General features: G+C 41.0%; 1 protein-coding gene across 8 annotated transcripts in view; it reads right to left on the reverse strand.

Moving 5' to 3' along the window:
• The window catches only part of AKT3 (AKT serine/threonine kinase 3), a 265,359-nt gene that overhangs the window by 172,585 nt on the left and 74,190 nt on the right, over positions 1–18,584 (reverse strand). Inside the window, exon 1 of one of the 8 annotated variants that reach the window (XM_048843735.2) lies at positions 1,808–1,830. The exons of the other annotated variants lie outside the window; for them this stretch is intronic. The gene's annotated coding sequence lies outside the window, so the exon portion shown is untranslated. Of the gene's footprint in view, positions 1–1,807; positions 1,831–18,584 lie in introns of those variants that run through there. 8 annotated transcript variants of the gene reach the window in all.

The raw sequence follows: 18,584 nt of genomic DNA on the forward strand, positions 1-18,584 counted from the left end.
GAAGAGGCTCCCCCAGAGTCCTGACTGGCTTCGTATGGAGTAGTTCCAGAGCATCACCCGGTGACTCTGTGACACCCTGGTATGACTGTGTCCCATTATCATCAATCCATCAAGTTTCTGTGATGCCTGTTATATCAATATCCTCACTTAATACCAGACACTCAAGTTCACCCATCTCAGTCTTTGAAAGACTGCAGTTCACACATGCTCAGTAAAGACTTGCTGAGCTTAACAGCTGAAATCTCTGAACTTTGTCCTCACTGAGCATGCTCAACCCTCTCACAGCTTCTAATGCTGACTGGACTACATGCACTATCCCCACACAGTAACTGAGCATGTACCAAAATAACATGGGCAAAGCCAAACTTTCCCTGGAATACCTGCTCCAGGTTAGAGTGATTCCATGTGCTAGAACCAAGAGCATGGAGACTCTCTCTCTTGTGCTCTCAATAACCAACCCAACCCTTCTCGCTTGTACCAAAGCCATGTGGTGGAGGAAGCAGCCTGATTCAAATGCAGCGGGGACAGTAGCCAGACCTGGTGGGAGAGAAAGGAGTGGGATGAATCTGGTGAGACTGGGACTTGCGGGGCCAGGGGAAGATATACTCGATTGTCTAGGCAATGAGACTGGAACTGGGGGCAAGGGTGAAAAGAGGTGACTGGGAATCAGTCTGCTTGGGGTTGAGCAGGACATTGAGACTGGACAAGGGAGGGGGAGACTCAGACTGTCTGGGTAAGGAAACTAATGTCTCTAAACTATGCTTTTCACCTCTTCTTCAGAGGAAAAAGATTGCAAAATTCTCAGATCATCATTCCTTTGGTCGCATGAGGCCTAAACAGTGACAGAAATGAGGTACCTAAAGCTGATCTTCCTTCCTAGCGAATATTTGCAAGTCTGTCACCTCCTTTTGTTATCTGTCTTAGAAACACCACACACCATTTTAACCTAGTGGTTAGCAAGACAAGAGTGGTAGGGAACAGAATGGGAGTGGGGGGAAAGGAGATTGATCTGATAAGGACCTGGACTGCATGGGGGAGAAATAAGACTAGCTGGGCAAAGAGACTGGGGCAAAAGAGTCAGAGAACAGGGTTGAGGGGTTTTGGGTTGTTTTTTCTTTTTTCTTTTGGGGGGGGGGGAGGCTGTGGTTGGATGAGCAGCCCCAAGAGGAAGACTAGGATTCAATGGGAGAAAGGGGAGAGATAGATCAGACAAGGAACCGGGGGGAAGGAACTGGGACCAGTTGTGGAGATAGGGACTTGGACAGCAAGACCAGGAGGGAGACTAGGACTGTCTGTGCAAGGGGACTCAGATGAGAAACCTGAGGAGTGGAGCTCAGAACTGGAGACACAGTGGAGAAGAGACAGGACTGGGACAGGAATAGACTGGAGGGGACTGGCCAGAAGAGGAAAGCAGAAGGGAATGGGCAGAAGAGTCTGTACCCATCTAGAGAACACTCCCCTCCACAGCCTAAAATAAAATCCAAGATTCCTGAGTCTCACCATTCCTCTGCTATGTAAACCACTGGACAAGTGTCTCTCTCATTACCCTCTAGTGCTAATCCACATGGAGGATGAAAATCTACTACTGATATCAGTTACTCCATTAGTTCAAGTGGCATAGGTTCATAGATCAATCTAAAGCATTGAACCTTGTTGATGACCCAGCTGATTGTCAACATGAGTTTTTGTTTTTCAGTTTGCTTTTTTAAAAAGCAAAGAAATTAGACACAAAAAACTACATCAAAAGAATGTTACTGAGGTTGCGAAGTTAAGTACTCAAAAGTTAGGAAATGGTGGCCTATGGTACCTTAAGATCTCAATGTTCTGTGGAAAGGAGTACTTGTCAAGAGGTAGGAGGACTCCTCCAGGTTTATATTCCCAACTCTCTCACACCTTGTAATCCCGAGTGAGTCACAACTTCTCTATCTCAGTTACTTCATTGTAAAATGCATCAGAGTTGAGATGTTTAATAGTGAATTGCAAAAGAAAAAAAGATTCTCCCTTTTCTGTTTCACGCATTATAAAAGATCCCACACAAACTCGCACAAAAAAAAAAATGTTGTTCTTGTTTCTTTTCATTAGAAACGTCAGGATCTGCCGCCCCTCTTTTTTGCTGAAGGACTCTAGAAAACTGGAGTGGAATGATTGGGAAGGTGATATTACATTGGACTGAAACATGGGCTTCAACTTTTCTGTGGCTTATTCATATATGAGCACCACCTCCCGCTCTTCAGAGTCCTGCAGCAAAAAAAAAAAAAAAAAAAAAAAAAGAGGAAGTTAGATCATGGTATTCCTAATGCTTTAAAAAAAAAAACCTAACAAAAAACCCACAAATCTTTTTGTGTTGGAAATAAAGGTAAGGAGGAGCAAAAAAGTGTACAGCTAACAATTTTCTTTGCAGTACACCAGTAAAGAAACATCAAATACTTTGAGAATATTGTTAGATAATTACAAGGTTAAGTTCTACAGAGACCTATACATATGCTTCAGTTGGCTACAATGGGACTACTTACCGTGCATAAACACGTGCCTAAGTCTTTGCAAGATCAGTATGAAAGCATTCCCAACAAAATGTATTGAAATAGATGAAGTTTAAAATAAACCAGACAATGAAAAACTAACCAAAGGAAACAAAGAAGGCCCCAGGCAAAAAGAAATTAACATAAATTTAACGTAAGACTGATTATTATTTTACAGAGTCTGTCAACGCAAATGTTATTGTTTTTAAAAACAAGACATTTAGAATCCCTCTCCCATGAACATTGTATTTAGATTTTTACGATTTTTTGTTGAGCTCTGATGAAATGTGTGTTTTTTTATAGGGATAAGTTGGATAGCTGCGGAGAAGGCCACAGCACAGGTAAAATAAATATACCAGACCAATGTTCTAAAGGCCATTTTACATTTTTCTATTAATATGCATATAAAACATGACTTACAGCGACATAATACAGGAATGATCCAGACCTGACTGCTGTCACCTGTAGGGTTTTCCCCCAGGAAGAGAGGGGAATTTTAGTACTGAAGAGATACCTCTTATTTGTTATCTAAGGTGCCACAAGTACTCCTTTTCTTTTTCCAAATCTTGTATCTGCAGCTCCCCTAAAATCCTGTATCTGGTGGTTGGGAGTATGTGCCCCTGACAGCAAAGGTACCTGTCTCAAAACTCTTGTGTCTTGCAAGAGGTGCCCCATATTTTCCTTCTTCCCCTCCACGACAAAAAATAATATACCTGGAGAGAGCCATCCTATGTTCATGCATACACTTTGAAGAGTGTCTAGAGCAGTCTGGGTGAAACCAATCTAGTGGTTTGTTTTACAGATAGCAATGACTAAGGCTAAGATTAGATCATGGAGGTCACAGATTCCGTGACTTCCAGAGACTTCCATGACATTTTCTGCTTCAGCCCCAGGGCAGCAGGGCTGAAGTGGTCAGCTGGCAGGGAGACCCCGGAGATCTCAGCCACTGGGGGGGACCCGGGACTCCCAGCTGCCAGCCCTGTAGCTCTGAGCTGCTTTGAGCGCAAGGGGGGACCCCAAAGCTGTCAGCCACAGCAGCACAGGTGCTGGACTCTTCCCCCTCCCTACCCTCTCAGCCCACTGCCTGCTCCCGCAGCAGGGTTTGGGCTCTCATTCCCCCATCAGCCCATTTTGCCACCGTTATTTTTAGTAGAAGTCAGGGACGGGTCATGGGCTTCCATGAATTTCTGTTTATTGCCCATGACCTTTACTAGTAATAACAGTGACAAAATCTTAACCTTAGCAATGACTAGTGGCTGGAAGTATCGAGGGGGAGGGGGAAGGAGGGGCGTGTAGTACACAAGAATATTTAAATCACAAAATAAACTTTTTAAAATGTGTTAAACAAGGTTATGATACAATTAAACAATCTTATACATTTATCACTAAGGCTGATTAAATGAAATTGCTTATGCCAGAATATCCGGAGCAAAGAAAATGCATTGTAATGGAGATTAGAGTCCCCTGTGTCGCTGTAAATGAAGTACAACAAATCTTTTAAGCAGCCTTTGTGGTACTCACATTCACTTCTCTAATTCAGAGTGAAACAGTTGCTCTCCTTATATCCTGTTCTTATGTGGCTTTCAGGGCAGTGCATGAGTATGATGTCACCCTGGTGCTGCCTGAGAACAGAAAGTACCAGGAAGTGTCAAACCCTCTCAATCTGCATGGGAACTAGCATGAGGACAAGGGTTGTAAAACTAGAAAATTACAATAAGATTTTAAAGCAAAATTTGAATTTTTGATTTCTAAGGCATTGTTAGTTATACCTAAAGGAGAAAGTGTTTTTTTTTAACTTTTGTAATTTATAATTTTAATTGAACAGCTGATTTCCAACTTAGCCCTACTGTCTTAATTTAAGACAACAAAACAGCTGAAATACAAAAAGCTGACCTCTAACAAAAGCAGTAAACATCTGTCAGTGTTAAGATTCCAAAACACATACACACACACACACACACACTTTCTGTCCCTTTCTCTCTTGCCATAAAACAGTTATAGTTTCAGATTACATCTGTAGTCATCACATAAAATAGCGAACTACATTTATGACCTTGAGAAGTTAAAAAGAACCAGGAAACAATGAATGAGCTCATCAGGGAAAAAAAGGTTTCTTTTCACAAATTAGAGGCTTAAAAAAAACAACAACACTTTTAGCTAAAAAAATGTAGCTTCCTAAAGCGCTACTCAGTCTCTCCATTATGTAATAGTTCTTTAGGAAACAGTCAGCTACGCTGACAACTGGGATGTTTTGCCAGTGTGGCTTTGTCTAAATCCTAAAGCAGTACTTGGTTATGCATTAAGCCCAGTGGCTGTCTGTGATCTGAATGCCAATTAAGAGTGCTGTCCCTGTCATCTGACAAGCCGGAGACTAAAAGGTCTACCTGAGGTCTAACTGTCTGGACTACTTTCATAAACTTAGATTGGGAAATGCAGACCACAATGCATTCTCTTCCTTAAAAGTATGACAGTGAGGAAAAACAGCACCTGGTATAAAATCTTCATTACATGATATGTAAATAGGAGAAACAAATTCTTCAAATTTTATTTCTGTTTTGGTTTCTTAAAATAATTTCCTGAATTATAAATGAAAATTTCACGCCCTGGTGGAGATGAGAACAATCTCTATATTTCCAGTACTTAAAAAGAGTACACACAATAGATGTTTCCAAAATTCTAGCATATATACATAAAATAAAACACAGACAGCAGCCTTGAAAAAGGTATAGACAGTTAATACTGATATAATGGGATCTGTCCTATTTCCCATATAGTTTTATACTAAGGCCACCACTTGCACTCACTTAGTCAAGTATCTACAACCACTACTTCTTCTATTTCATATATTATAGAGGGGAAAGTCAAATATTTTAAGTGTTCATTATGAAACAGACCAAATTACTTTTCCAACAGTTTGTTTGCTCAGCAATGCTAGGCCTCTTCAAATTCCTTTTTCAGGCATTTACAATAGAACTCTGAAAATGACAACAATTTGATATATGATCCCTCAATTCTAACTTTTGAAATAACTTCTACTTTTGGACAGAAACATCAATTTCTACACGTTATACATAGTATCAACTTATTTTCTACTATTTTATTTTTGTTTATGATTTACTTAGTGCCAATTAACTAACTCATTCTCTTTATGTTTGTGCAAGTATATTATCCTAGGCAGCGTGGGTCAATTTATTCTCAAACTACATAACTGAAATTGCAAGGTTATACAATTTTCCAATCAAAGAAGCTACTGTTTAAATGTCTAGTTTAAGGACCTTTGAGAGAGATTAACTGCTTCTTTAGGGTATAATTCTTTTCAAAAATCAGCATGGGAAATCTAAACTCAAATGTTCTATTCTGCACTCCTTACATGAATACCTTCCACTGACATGAAAGAGAGAGGATGCTCCGCTTCCCTCACTTACATAATTTTCCCTCTGAAACAGATTTTCAATTGACATATGTAGAAAGAGTACAATATCAAAATGAAACTTGTAGTGGATTCTTAGGTGGAATTATATCTTTATTTTGTATCAGTCTTTTTGAAGCATCTAGAATTACAAGAGATGAGACAAAGAGCTGTGAGTTTTGGGGGATGGAGGGGTTCAGTCTTGTTTTATATACTGTAGCTCAATTAATTCATTTAAAATGTGTGTGGTTATTCATTAACTTTTGTTGTGATATTCACCCAACTCTGTTTACTATAGAGCAGCTATTAGACTGTGTCGGAGTAACTCATGGCTGAAATAGTCTTGACATTTTAAAGTAAGATTGTTTTTAGATACATACACAAACTAAAGCATGAATAACATATTTAAGAACTGTTGAAACCAAGGCCAGGTGTACACTAGACAAGGTCTGCCAATATAACTATACTGGCAAACAATCCTAGTGTGGACGAAGCTTATGTGAGCAAAAAAAGAGCTTCTGTTGATATACTTTATACCAGTTCCCCAAGTCAAATGAGTTATATTAGCAAAAGTGCTTTTACACGAGCATAAGTGTGTCTATACTAGGATTTCTACTAACATAAAACATCATCAAAAAAAGTACACCCCTAACTAATATTACTATACCAGCAGAAGTTTCTAGTGTAAACCTGGCCTAAGAGATGGATACATCTCATTCTCCTGTAAAACGGTGTCACTTTTTAAGTTAATAGTTGATTTCAGTAAGTTATTAAATTAGCTCCCCCAATTCCCTGAACCCAGTTCCGTGCTTTGTATTCCTCCTGTCCCCTGAATCTGTTTTGCCCCCTCCATATCCTGCGAGTCTTCTGTTCCAAACAAAACAAATAGTGTTTTTTCAATTTATCTTGTGTCTTATCCCACTATAACTAATCCACTATGGAAGCAATATAACTATTTCAGAACGAGTTATTCCACCATAAGTTTACATCATTCCCATTTTGAGTAAACTATACCACATCAGGTACTCCTCCCAATGCTATCGCATACTGTACTGCTTCACATGTCAATTGGTAGACCCATGCAAATCCATGGATATCTGCAGACCATTTTTGTGGATTGTGCATTGGACGTGGATACAAAACTTTGTATCCACACAGAGCTCTATCAGTTGGTCTGTCAGATTATCTATGTGCTCTCCAGCGCTGTGAAGTCATCTTGACCGGATATTCCCCCTCTACCAATGAATTGCAGCAAATTACAAAAACGCAAGAGACAAAAACAAGACTTCCAGTAATGTTCCCAGGTTTCAGAGTAACAGCCGTGTTAGTCTGTATTCGCAAAAAGAAAAGGAGTACTTGTGGCACCTTAGAGACTAACCAATTTATTTGAGCATGAGCTTTCGTGAGCTACAGCTCACTTCATCGGATGCGTACCGTGGAAACTGCTCCCAATGTTCCCAGTACTTGTGAATACTTCAAGGTGCTGGACTGGATTTTTTGCCCAAGAGGCCTCCACAAAACCATGATATTTTGGCTAGTTTGGCCACAGCGTGCAATAAAAGCAGTTATCTTTGGAAAGCTGACCAGGAGGAAGTTCCCCAGGATAACATCTTTTTACTCTGTGTTTGTACCTAGCACAATGGGGTCCTGATCCATGACAAGTACTCCTAGGTGCTACTGCAATGCATATAAATTAAATTAATAATAATCTCTTCAGCACACTTTACAGCCACAAAGAGACCCAGCTGGAAACATACCTTCTCTCCCCTCAAATCAGAGCAACCATACTGCAGAGGGGATCTCATCCACTAAGTATTATGTGCTATTTAGATGTATCTGGAAACTTTTCTTTCAGGTACCAGCTGTATGCTCCCATGTCTGGCAGACGCTGTTAAAGTAGAGAGCAAAAGCATCTCTCCCTGCGCCACATCCTTAGTCCTCCACTTGCTCATCTTCACCCAAGCCAGAAAATTAAAGGTCTAAAAGCCCTTTTCCGCCAAAAAAAACATTTAAACCCATGCCAACAAAGCTAAATGAATTATTCCTCACCGCACCTCCCCATACTACTTGATGTTCCTGATCCCTATTCTTCATCTGCCTCCCCAACCCACACAACACTGCACAAGATGGCAGCCATTGAGCAGAAAAAAAAATCGAAGGCAAATACACTGCAACTGAATCAATTTTATCGTAACAAAAAGAAAAGAAAATATATCAATAGATTATGCACTTAAGATCACAGTTTGGTCATTGCCCTGACCTTTTCAGATTTTAAAATTTCCGTACAAGTACTCACTTGGCCACTTGAGGTTACAGCGTTTCTTTTAGGCATTTCACATTGCAAATACTATAAGACATTTGAGGTTGCAGGTGTAAAAAAAGGCACCTTAACTGTTTACCGAGTACTCATTTGTTGCAGTACATTGCATTATTAAAAACGTTACAGGGCATGCATAACAGCTGCAAAATTCAATTTATTTTGCAGTGCTCTTGTGCTGATCAACCAGTATTATAAATGAGAATTTCAGGCAAAAATTCAAGATTAGTTCAAGAAAGATACACAATATTGTGTCTTCCTAGGGCCATCCACATAGGTAGCGTTTTCCTTCCAGTCCAGTTTTCCAGTCCAGTCCAGTTCAGGAGCACCATCCCAGCAAGCCACAATGCTGTGTATCTTTCTGATTCTCTCTTTGTCTTTCTGAACAGGACCCTTCTCTACATCTTGGGAACAGGCCTCATGGTAATATCCTTTAAGAACAGCCTGAAATTACATGAAATTACTACTCTATCCCTTGAGAATCCCACACTCTCCCTCCCCCAAAAAATTTTACAGACGTAATTTAAAGGGTAGCCCATTCAAGGTAAAATAACTTTAAAAAATGTTACCATCTCCAAGTGCACCCCAGACTAGGAACAGTGTAAACTAATGGAATTCTAAGATTGTGAACATTTTGAGAGAAGTAACATTTTATAATTGTTAGCATGATGGCTAATATTAGTACAGTAAATATTTGTACGGATTCTCTGTTCTGCTAGCACCTGGCATGGAATGGCCTACCGAGAAAGACATTATCAGTAGCCGAGTGTCTGGCAAACCTTCAAGAAAAGAGGACAGGGGAGAAGATGTTTGTTGGCCTCATGAATGGGTCCCCCTCCAGATGGCAAAAAAAGCCCAGACCAAGGGTTCTCAAAGTGTGGGTTCCCATTTTTGATGGGGTCGCCAGGAGGTCCAGGGGAAGGGAGGCTAGGACTGAAGCCCCAGCCAACCCGCTGCTCCGTGGGCAGCTGGGGACTGAAGCTCCACTGGGGGTTGAGGGCTGAAGCCCCAGCCAGCCCGCATATCCAGAGGCAGCTGAAGACCCAGCCCACAGCTCTGCAGAGGCCTCAGGGTTGAAGCCTGCGCCTAAGGCCCCCTGAGCAGGACTTCAAGCCCAAGCACTTTAGTTTGGCATCGCCCCATGCCTGCGGTCCTGCAATTGCCCTGCTTTCCACCCGCTACAGGCCCCCTGCACCAGTTTCTGTACGGAGGTACTTCCTGCACTCAGGCACCTGTGTTTAGTTGGCAGCCCTTCTCAGCATGTGTTCTGTTGAAACCATTTTGAAAAGTCGCTGTAGATGTAATTTTAACAATGGACTGTTTTCTGAAGAAATGTGAAGGAAACGGGGGTGACTGAAGAGAAGTCAACTGCGACTTGCAGCAAAAGAAGGGCAGATGAGGATTCAAACAGCAGTTAAAAGCCAAGAAACTGCAAATACAATCCAAAATATTTGGAATATGGATTTACATGGACTGGTTTTCAGGAAGATCCATGGCCACAGCGTGTGGTATGTGGCGAAATTCTGGCAAAGGAGAGCTTAAAACTGTCTAAAATGTTGTGGCACTTGCAGACATGGCACAGTTCTCTTCAAACAAAACCACTTGACTTTTTTTAGGGAAAGCTGGGAGTGCTAAAGGGCCAGAAAACAGTACTGAGAATGTCAGCAAAAGGAAATGAGAAAGCCCTTGAGGCATCTTTTGCTGTGTCTGACCCAGCCCCGGATGCCATGCAGGGGAAGAGGAAGTCCTGTCTTCCTCAGACTAGCCTGCACTAGCGGCAGAGGGTAAGAGGCATCAGCCAGGTGTTCCCCAATCCCACCTCCTGCCCCACATTGATTTACCTCTCTGCCGGCTGCCCTGGGCACCCAAAACATACTGCTGGGCATGGTTGCATGACCTCTCTTGTGGATTCCCTGTCAGAGAGTCATTTTTTTGCAGGAAAGCAAAGAAATCTGCAGGGGGAAAATTCTGCGCATGCGCAATGGCGCAGAATTCCACCAGGAGTAAAATTGTCTTGGGGAAAGGTTCTTAATCATTTGTTTCAGCTCAGAGAAGAAGTGAGAATTTTTCTTTCAGACAAAAATTCCGCACTGGACGAAAAGTTTGCAGATACCAACTGACTGCTTTGCTAGCTTACCTGGCAGACATTTTTTAACATCTAAATGTTTTGAATACCTCACTTCAAGTATGAGACGCTTCTGTCTTTTCTCTCATTGAGAAAATAGAAAGTTGGATCAAGAAACTTTCCTTGTGGTAGTCTCACATGAACAGTCACAGTTTTGAAGTATTTTGTTTACTGGATGACTTTTTGGATGAAAATGCCTTGTCATAACTTGAGCTGAAACCTATTTCATAACTTGAGCTGAAACCTGAAAAGTCTTAAACTGCAGTTTTGAGAGTACTTCCTTGAAAAGGATCAGAAAACAGAGGTGTGGATTAGAAATCCCTTTAATGCAGATGCGGCTGCAAGTGCTGTTATGTCACTTACAGTGAAGGAAACATTAATGGACCTTTCCTGTGATAAGACATTGATACTGAGATTTTCTGAACAACCTCTTGCTAACTTCTGGATTTCTGTGTGAGAAGAATATCCAGAGCTATCATCTGCAGCTTTGAAAGCCCTCATGACATTTTCATCCACCTATCTGCATGAAGCCGGCTTCTCAGCACTGACTTTACTGAAAAACGAATACAGGTCCTGTCTCACTGTTGACGATGACCTCCATCTTTACCTCAGCCACACAGAGTCCCACTTCAAGGATTTGTGTTCATCAATGCAAGCTCACCCTTCCTATTCGGTGCATATTTATTTTTATTTTTTACTACTGGATATAAATATTGTCTTGTGATTGTATTGTGAATTAAAATATTTAGTGGCTACGTTTTCATTGATACGGCCTTGTAATGCTTTTTTTTTTATGTAAAATACCAACTATTCTGAATAACACAGGGCACTGGGGTCATGCAGTAATTTTTCTTGTCAGAAAGAGGTTGCAGTGCAATGAAGCTTGATAAACGCTGGCCCAGAGGAATGGAGGGAAGAATTTCATGCTCGAGGACAAGAATAAGAGAAAGATATGCAGGGAACAACTCAAGAAACTGTCAAGGGGCTACAAAGACCACCTGGACAGAAAAAGACATGCAGGAAAACATGTTAGACATAATGCAGAAGAAACAAGTTCGCTGGAGAACACTGCTGCACTGTGCTCACTTATAATACCCAAACCTAACCCTACAGTGCAGCCTGCTGAGAACGCAGGCGATACCGGGAGCTCCCTTTACTCCCCAAACTGCAAGGGACAGATAGGCAGATTTCACCCTCTCTCTTGCCAAGCTGTGTGTGTCTCCATATAACTTCCTACACCATTCCATCCCTCAAGACAAGGAGAATAGTTGCAATCCCACCTACACGTTTTGATGACTCTACCTATACAAATGTGGTCACTCTGCAGTTTGACTATTTTTGCACCATTTTAGTTGGTTTGCACTGTCTTGTGTATCAAATCAAATCAAATAGTGATGATCTCTGCCTTGCTCTCACAGATGTTCTGCAAAACATCACCTACATCACAAGGAAGATCTTTTTCAAAAGCTCCAAACCTTGTCATGATATATTTTACCATCTTCCTTTCAGCTTTCCAAATCCACACTCCATAGTTATTCTGCAGCTAATCAGGGTATAATTAAACAGCTTTTTTTCCTATCCAAGTGTCCAGTAAAAGTATCATCAAAGCAGGGAAGAAGAGGTAAAGTTGGATCTTCCAGAACAGCTGGAACCAAAACATTGACCATAGTGATTTTGGGAACAAAAGTTCCATTTTTCATCGCATAAAATGGGGGGTAGTTTCTAAAGATCCTGACATCACAGACCATTCTAGACTGCCACATTAATGTCACAGAATTCATCAGCAATCTATAAGGACTTGCCATAAAAGCAAGGGTGGGCAAGCCCGCACCCCGTGGCTCCCAGAAGCCATAGCATGGCCCTGCTCTGAGGGTGGGGGGCCACTCCATGCCTAGGAGCCAGAGAAAGGACATTCCACTGCTTCTGGGAGTCGCTTGAGAAAGCGCCACTTGGAGCCTGCACCCCTGAGCCTCTCCCCAGGCCCAGTCCCCGACCCCCTGCCCCAGCCCTGATCCTCCGCCTGCTCTCCAAACCTCTCAATCCCAGCACGGGGCATCGTCCTGTACCCCAAACATCTCATCCCCAGTCCCACCCCAGAGCCCACACCCCCAGCCGGAACCTGCACCCCTTCCCGCACCCCTGCCCTGATCCCCCTCCGAACCCCTCGGTTCCAGCCCAGAGCACCCTCCTACATCCCAAACTCCTCATCCCCAGGCCCACCCTAGAGCCCTCACCACCTCTCCCACACCCCAACCCCAATTTGGTGAGCATTCATGGCCCGCCATACAATTTCTATTCCCCGACTTGGCCCTCAGGCCAAAAAGGGATAATCCACAGAGGAATAATCCTTTTTGTTCATGAACACCAAGGTGGGGTGGGTGGGGAAGATAAATTACAGAAATGCAGAACCCATCAATGACCCCTATACAATTTGGGAACCCCAAGCATTCATCAAAGCTATTCAACCTCCTGTATACTGCCAAGCTTATGACCTGTGGCAGCAGCACCTCCTTGACAACATACAACTGACTAGCTATTGACAAAAAGATAGCAATCAGGTGTGGCCAGCTTCCAAATGGTGATGGCCACATCTCCTTGTTGAGGGGGACTCAGGTTGGTGGACCAGTGATTCAGCTCCAGGGTGAGCACTGCACAGATTTCCAGTAAACTGACCTTCCATATCCTGAAATTCTGCAACAACTGCTGGTCAGCCCATGTCTGCAGCAATATCCTGTCCTACCAGTCAATGGTGGTTGGTCAAGCACTGAAGAAGCATTCACTACATGAAGCAGGTCCAGGAAAATACCATGCAGAAGTAACTGCCAGGTTTCATCATCCTTCTTCTCCAGAATCCACACAGCATCCTCGTGGTTATGGTGGTGGGTAATCTTCCATCGCCTTCAAGGTCACCCCTGCCTGTGAGACTGCCAATCCACATGGAATACCCTGTTCATATTAGCAGTGGTCAAGATCACAAATGCTTTCCTCCATGCTGTCAAACAGCAACATGAAAACTTTTTGGAAACTGAAACAGTGTGAAAATGGAACTGACTAGAGAAAACCAGATGAATTATGGGATATTATGGAAGGAATCATGTGAGTTTGACCCTAAGTCCCAGAACTGCAGCAGGTTTCGGTACATACACCAAATCCATCGTAATAAATAATCCACAATATGTATTGAGCCTAGCACCGGATCATTGCTCACTGGGATACCTACGCAAAATGGTGTGCACTTATTTCAAAAAAGCATAGTGCTGTGTAGATGTTATGATTCACAAAAGTAGCGAAAGCCATTTTAGACAAAGCAGTCTAGATGCACTCTTTCAATTAAATTATAGCTGTCTATAGGGCAGAAAAGAAAAAAAACAGATCACAACCTTATGTTGAAAAATTTTCCCACACAGATACGGCATTCCAGTATCTCTATGCTTCCTAGCCAGGGAGTGAGAACTCTTCCTTCTTCTGCCTCCAGTCTCACTCCCCAGTCATCTTGCACCTTTTATTTATATTACTGCTCAAACAGACCCCTAGTTAAGCCTTTTCCTGCCTCCATGACATTTATATTATAAAGCTGCTTATAATATAGTTTTGTAATTTCCCATTAAACCAACACCAATCCCCACTTCAAGATCACACACTGAAAGGCATTTCCTATCAAGACCAAAAAAAATTAGAGAATTTGTAGGCCAATCAATTTTGGAAATATGAGCGGCCAAATAGCCATAGTTGTCCGAGCACAATCCTTTCAGCCACTGGGGGGCAATGAAGATAACTGAACCTTTCTCCCTCTTGTCACAGATCCTAGCGAGTGTACCCTCCTGACCTTTAAGTAGAACTGCTGTGAGAGGTATCCAAGTCTCTATGTTCTGGATCCCTAGGGTGTTTCAAGCTCCTGGATCCTAAACAGAGTCCACCCACTGCCCTAATCTCTGGGTCCACAGGAACATACTCATTCTGCAAACCTATCTGGAATCCCCCTCCGAGTGTTGGAATCAACTGTCCAGATGCCCAGCCGCTCTTGGCACAACACTGATGGTTCAGATGCCCCCATACAAAGACACCCCTCTTTCAGAACTCCACTCCACAAAGATGTGATACTTCTGGTTCCAATTTCCTATGCCCTCTCTTGATTCTTCCTTACAGTTAGTCTGGTTAAGGTGAGGATACATTCTAACACAGTTTCAGATACCTTTTAAGGACAGTTTTTCTCTCGAAATAATGGAGAAGATTAGCGATTAACTTCAGTACCAAGAAAAAGGATTGAAAACTATAGTCAAGAACAGAATTATCAGACACACAGGCAAACACGGTATGTTGAGGAAGAGTCACTACAGATTTTGTAAAGGGAAATCACACCTCACTTGGCAGCATTTTTATCATTAATAACAATAAAATTAATCACATATTGGAGGGGAAAAGAATCCTTAAAATGACTGAAAAATAATAGAGATGATCTCTTAAAAGGCATTAGAAAACTTAAAGAATATTTTTAGAATGAAGAAAAACTGTTTTACCTCTGAGGAATTCTTTGTAGTAGAAAAGCAAGTACCACAACATAGGAAAGGAACAACTGCAAGTTGCCATGGTGAGTTTAGAAACAATCATCAAAAGGGTCTCTGGGATCTCAGCCACTAGTAAAGTTTTGTACTGAACTATGCTTCCATTGAGAGGAGGGGAACCCCTAAATAACTATTTTTCCCATATCCACCCAGCTATTATAACAACACCGTAGTTAAATTTAAGATCTTAAACAATTCTTGGGGGGGAAAGAAAGAAGAAAGTATTTCAAAATGGCTTATCAAATGCATAATTCTTACTACAAAATATATTTTCCTCAACTTTTTTTCACGCTGGAAAGAGCAACTTAAAGGAATGAGATGTGTTTTCTGGCAATTTGTATTAAGATTCTGCATAGCATTTATATGCATTAGTTGCAGAAAAAAACTGTATGGTAAATATAAAGTGAGTGAACCTTGAGAACATTGTTTTGTGAGAAATCTGGACCTGAAGTTTAATAACTGGAATGGTTTTATTACTGAATTCAATGCCACTTCACACTGTAAAAAATAATGGTCGCAAATTTTACACTGAACCCTCTTTACTAAAAATGACTGATATCATTTGTAAAAACAACCCTCTACCCACAGAACCAACATATCCAGGTAATATTAATCTTCCTAGAGTTACCAATAGATACAAGTAGATCAAGACTCTTGAGTTCAACCAGCAAAGAATGACCAAGAGGGAATACAGAAAAAAACTTATAAATTATACTTTTTTGAAGTCAGTCAGATGTAGATTATCTAAAATACTAATTAGCTCGGTCAAGTTTTACACTACTACTATGGCTAGTCATGGCTACAGCTGCTCAAAAGTCAGAATTTCCTGTTCACGTTTTGAAATTTGGTATTGGTTCGGTAGGTTCAATTTGAAATGAAAACGAATATTTTCAAAATTTCCTGAAAATCTTAAGTTCTGGAAAAAAAATGGTTTTGGAAACTTTCAGAATTCTGAAATTTCATTTTCAATTTATTTTTCATTTTTATATTTTTTAATTTCGTTATTTCATAACATTTCAGCAGAAATCAGTGCAACTAGGTTTCCAATGGAAATTGTAGAAACCCAATCATTGGAGGTTTTCTAGAACAGGATGGAGACACACCTGTCAGGGATAGTCTAGCTTTACTTGGTCCTGCATCATTGCATACGGCTGGTCTTGATGGCTTCTTGAGACCCCACCCAGCCCTACATTTCTAGGATTCATTAATATGCACTGTGTCAAACTATTTCAAACTTACAACACAAAAAAAGAGATACTCTGATCTAAAACGATAAAATATTTCAATCAGTACTACACAGCGGCTCTTATTTGAGAAATATACTAAAAATAGAACATTTCAACTATTATGTCACATTATGATAGCAGCAGCAGTAACGCACTGCTACTATGAACGTGTTAGTTAATAACGTAAAAATAATAAATGATATAAAAGGAAAAACTAAAATTTGAAATGAAATTTCAAAATCCCAAAAAATAAGATTTCCAATATGAAAACTTGGTAGTAATTTCCATTTTTTCCCTGCTTGAATGTTCACCAAAATTGACGTTTTCTTAAACATGTCAATTCTAACAAGACCAGCATTTTTCCGTTGAAAAACATTTTGATGAAAATTTCTAACCAACTCTAGCTGTGGCCAAGGGAGGGTCACTTACAAGTGTGACCAAAACTGGACAACTTTTGCATGGGACAATTCCAATGTAATTAGAGCTAGAGCCCTATGCAGATGCAAAAATGTGGACCTGTATCCGATCTGCATCCATAAGAATCACCTTGTATCCAACCCGTAATCCACACTCCATCTTATCCGGATCCGCATCCACACCCACAGCGACATGCTATCTCACAGTGCCTCTCAGGAGGAGTGTCTGTGTGCGTACTGTATAAGAAACCTATACAGCTTAATAAATGTGCACACTATAATTATTATTCTGAACAATCTAATTATACAACAGGCATCAGAACAAATAGCTTTTTACATTAAAAATAATAAAGGTCAAGTCATTAATGCTCAAAATCACACACAGAACTATAAAATAAAAAAGTCTGCTACCTATTTAGCTTATAATTTATAAAGTCATCACACTTAGAGCTCAACAATCCCAATTTCTTTGCATCAGCCACTGTTCTCTCTCTGGAAGCATTCAAGGGGAATATTATTGCAGGGCTATAGTGCTTAATTTTTGTGGGGGCTTGGCACCTTGTGGCCTGGCAGGTCATCCTTCTATGGGAGGCTGTGAGCGGGGAAGCAAGGAGCAATGACAAGTGCACCGTAACGCCAGGTCAATTTTCCCACGTGGTCACAGGAGGGAGGAGAAAGTGCTCTGCAGACACCCAGCCAATGCTTAATTTTTGCCAGGGCTGAGCCACAGCATCTCTTGGCTTGACAGATCATGCTCCACACCCCCCGTAGGGACTGTGAGGGAGGGAGAGGAACAATGACAGCAGGAACTCCATGACTCTAGGTCAGTTTCCCCAGGTGGGCACAGGACGGGCATGCTGGGGCAAAGGGGGCACAGTGCAGGGGTTGGGGACACAGTGAACACAATGTTCCAGGTACAGATGGATCAGAGCAACAAAGAGCCAGGAATTTTATCCACTTGCTTAAATCGGGTTATTTTACTTATGCAACCCAAAACTGCATTTGCATTTTTGCAGGCTTGTCCCATTGCAAACCATGTCTAATTTGTTGTCCATCACCAATCATAGATCTCCTTCAGCATTAGTGCTTCCCTCGTTTCGTCCTCCAATTTAGTATGTCCATTTTATATAATTTCTCTCCAGATGTATTTGCCTGAACTTTTCTAAAGTTTAATCTCATTTTATTATCTTCCCATCTTTATCATCTCTCTAAATGATCCCTTTTTATTAATAAGTTGCTAAGAGAGAACTAATTAGCAAATTATCCCTCCAACAGGAATTCTGATACGTGGTCAAGTTCCAGAACCAAAACAGTAGTCACTGCCTAGTTTCTTTGTTCAACACAGGTTACACAATATTTTCTAGAACTGTATTTAACAGATTCATTTTAAGATTTAGTACATCAATTTCAGTCCAGAAGGGAAAGGAAACATAACTACGGAGATTTAATTTCATTTTGGTTTCTCTGTGTAAATGCAACAATCAGATTGCCTTCATAGTATTTAAGAATGAAAAGGCTGTTCAGAGGGTTATGCTGGGTTGTCTGTTACACATGTTGAAAATTGAATATGAATATAATGCTTATGTAAAATGCATTTTAATCTTCGACCTAATTTCCACGCACACTGAACCTAAGTTTTTCATAACCCAAGCCAGTAAATCAAAATAATCTTATTTAATTTACAGAGAGGAACTTTTTAACGTTGTCCAAACTCAATTCTCCTTTTTCCTTTAGTTTCTGTATGAGAAAACAAGAGTTCTGAAGAGCAGCCCTGCCTCATTCAAAGCAATCTTCTACAGAAAGCACAGATTGAAGCATAACACCCCAGAAGCAGTCACCTCATTAAGCAAGGTGCACAGTCTGATCTAACTTTCTTTGAAAATAATGGAAGTTTTTCCAATTATTTTAGTGGAAGTTGAATTAGGCACTTAATGAGACAACAGTAATCCTCAGGAGCCTTTGCCTCACTCAGAGTGTACACCTTGCATGTAACAGGGCATCCTGGTAATG

The sequence above is a fragment of the Caretta caretta genome, chromosome 3 (assembly GCF_965140235.1).
Source record: "Caretta caretta isolate rCarCar2 chromosome 3, rCarCar1.hap1, whole genome shotgun sequence".
Classification (NCBI taxonomy): domain Eukaryota; kingdom Metazoa; phylum Chordata; order Testudines; family Cheloniidae; genus Caretta; species Caretta caretta.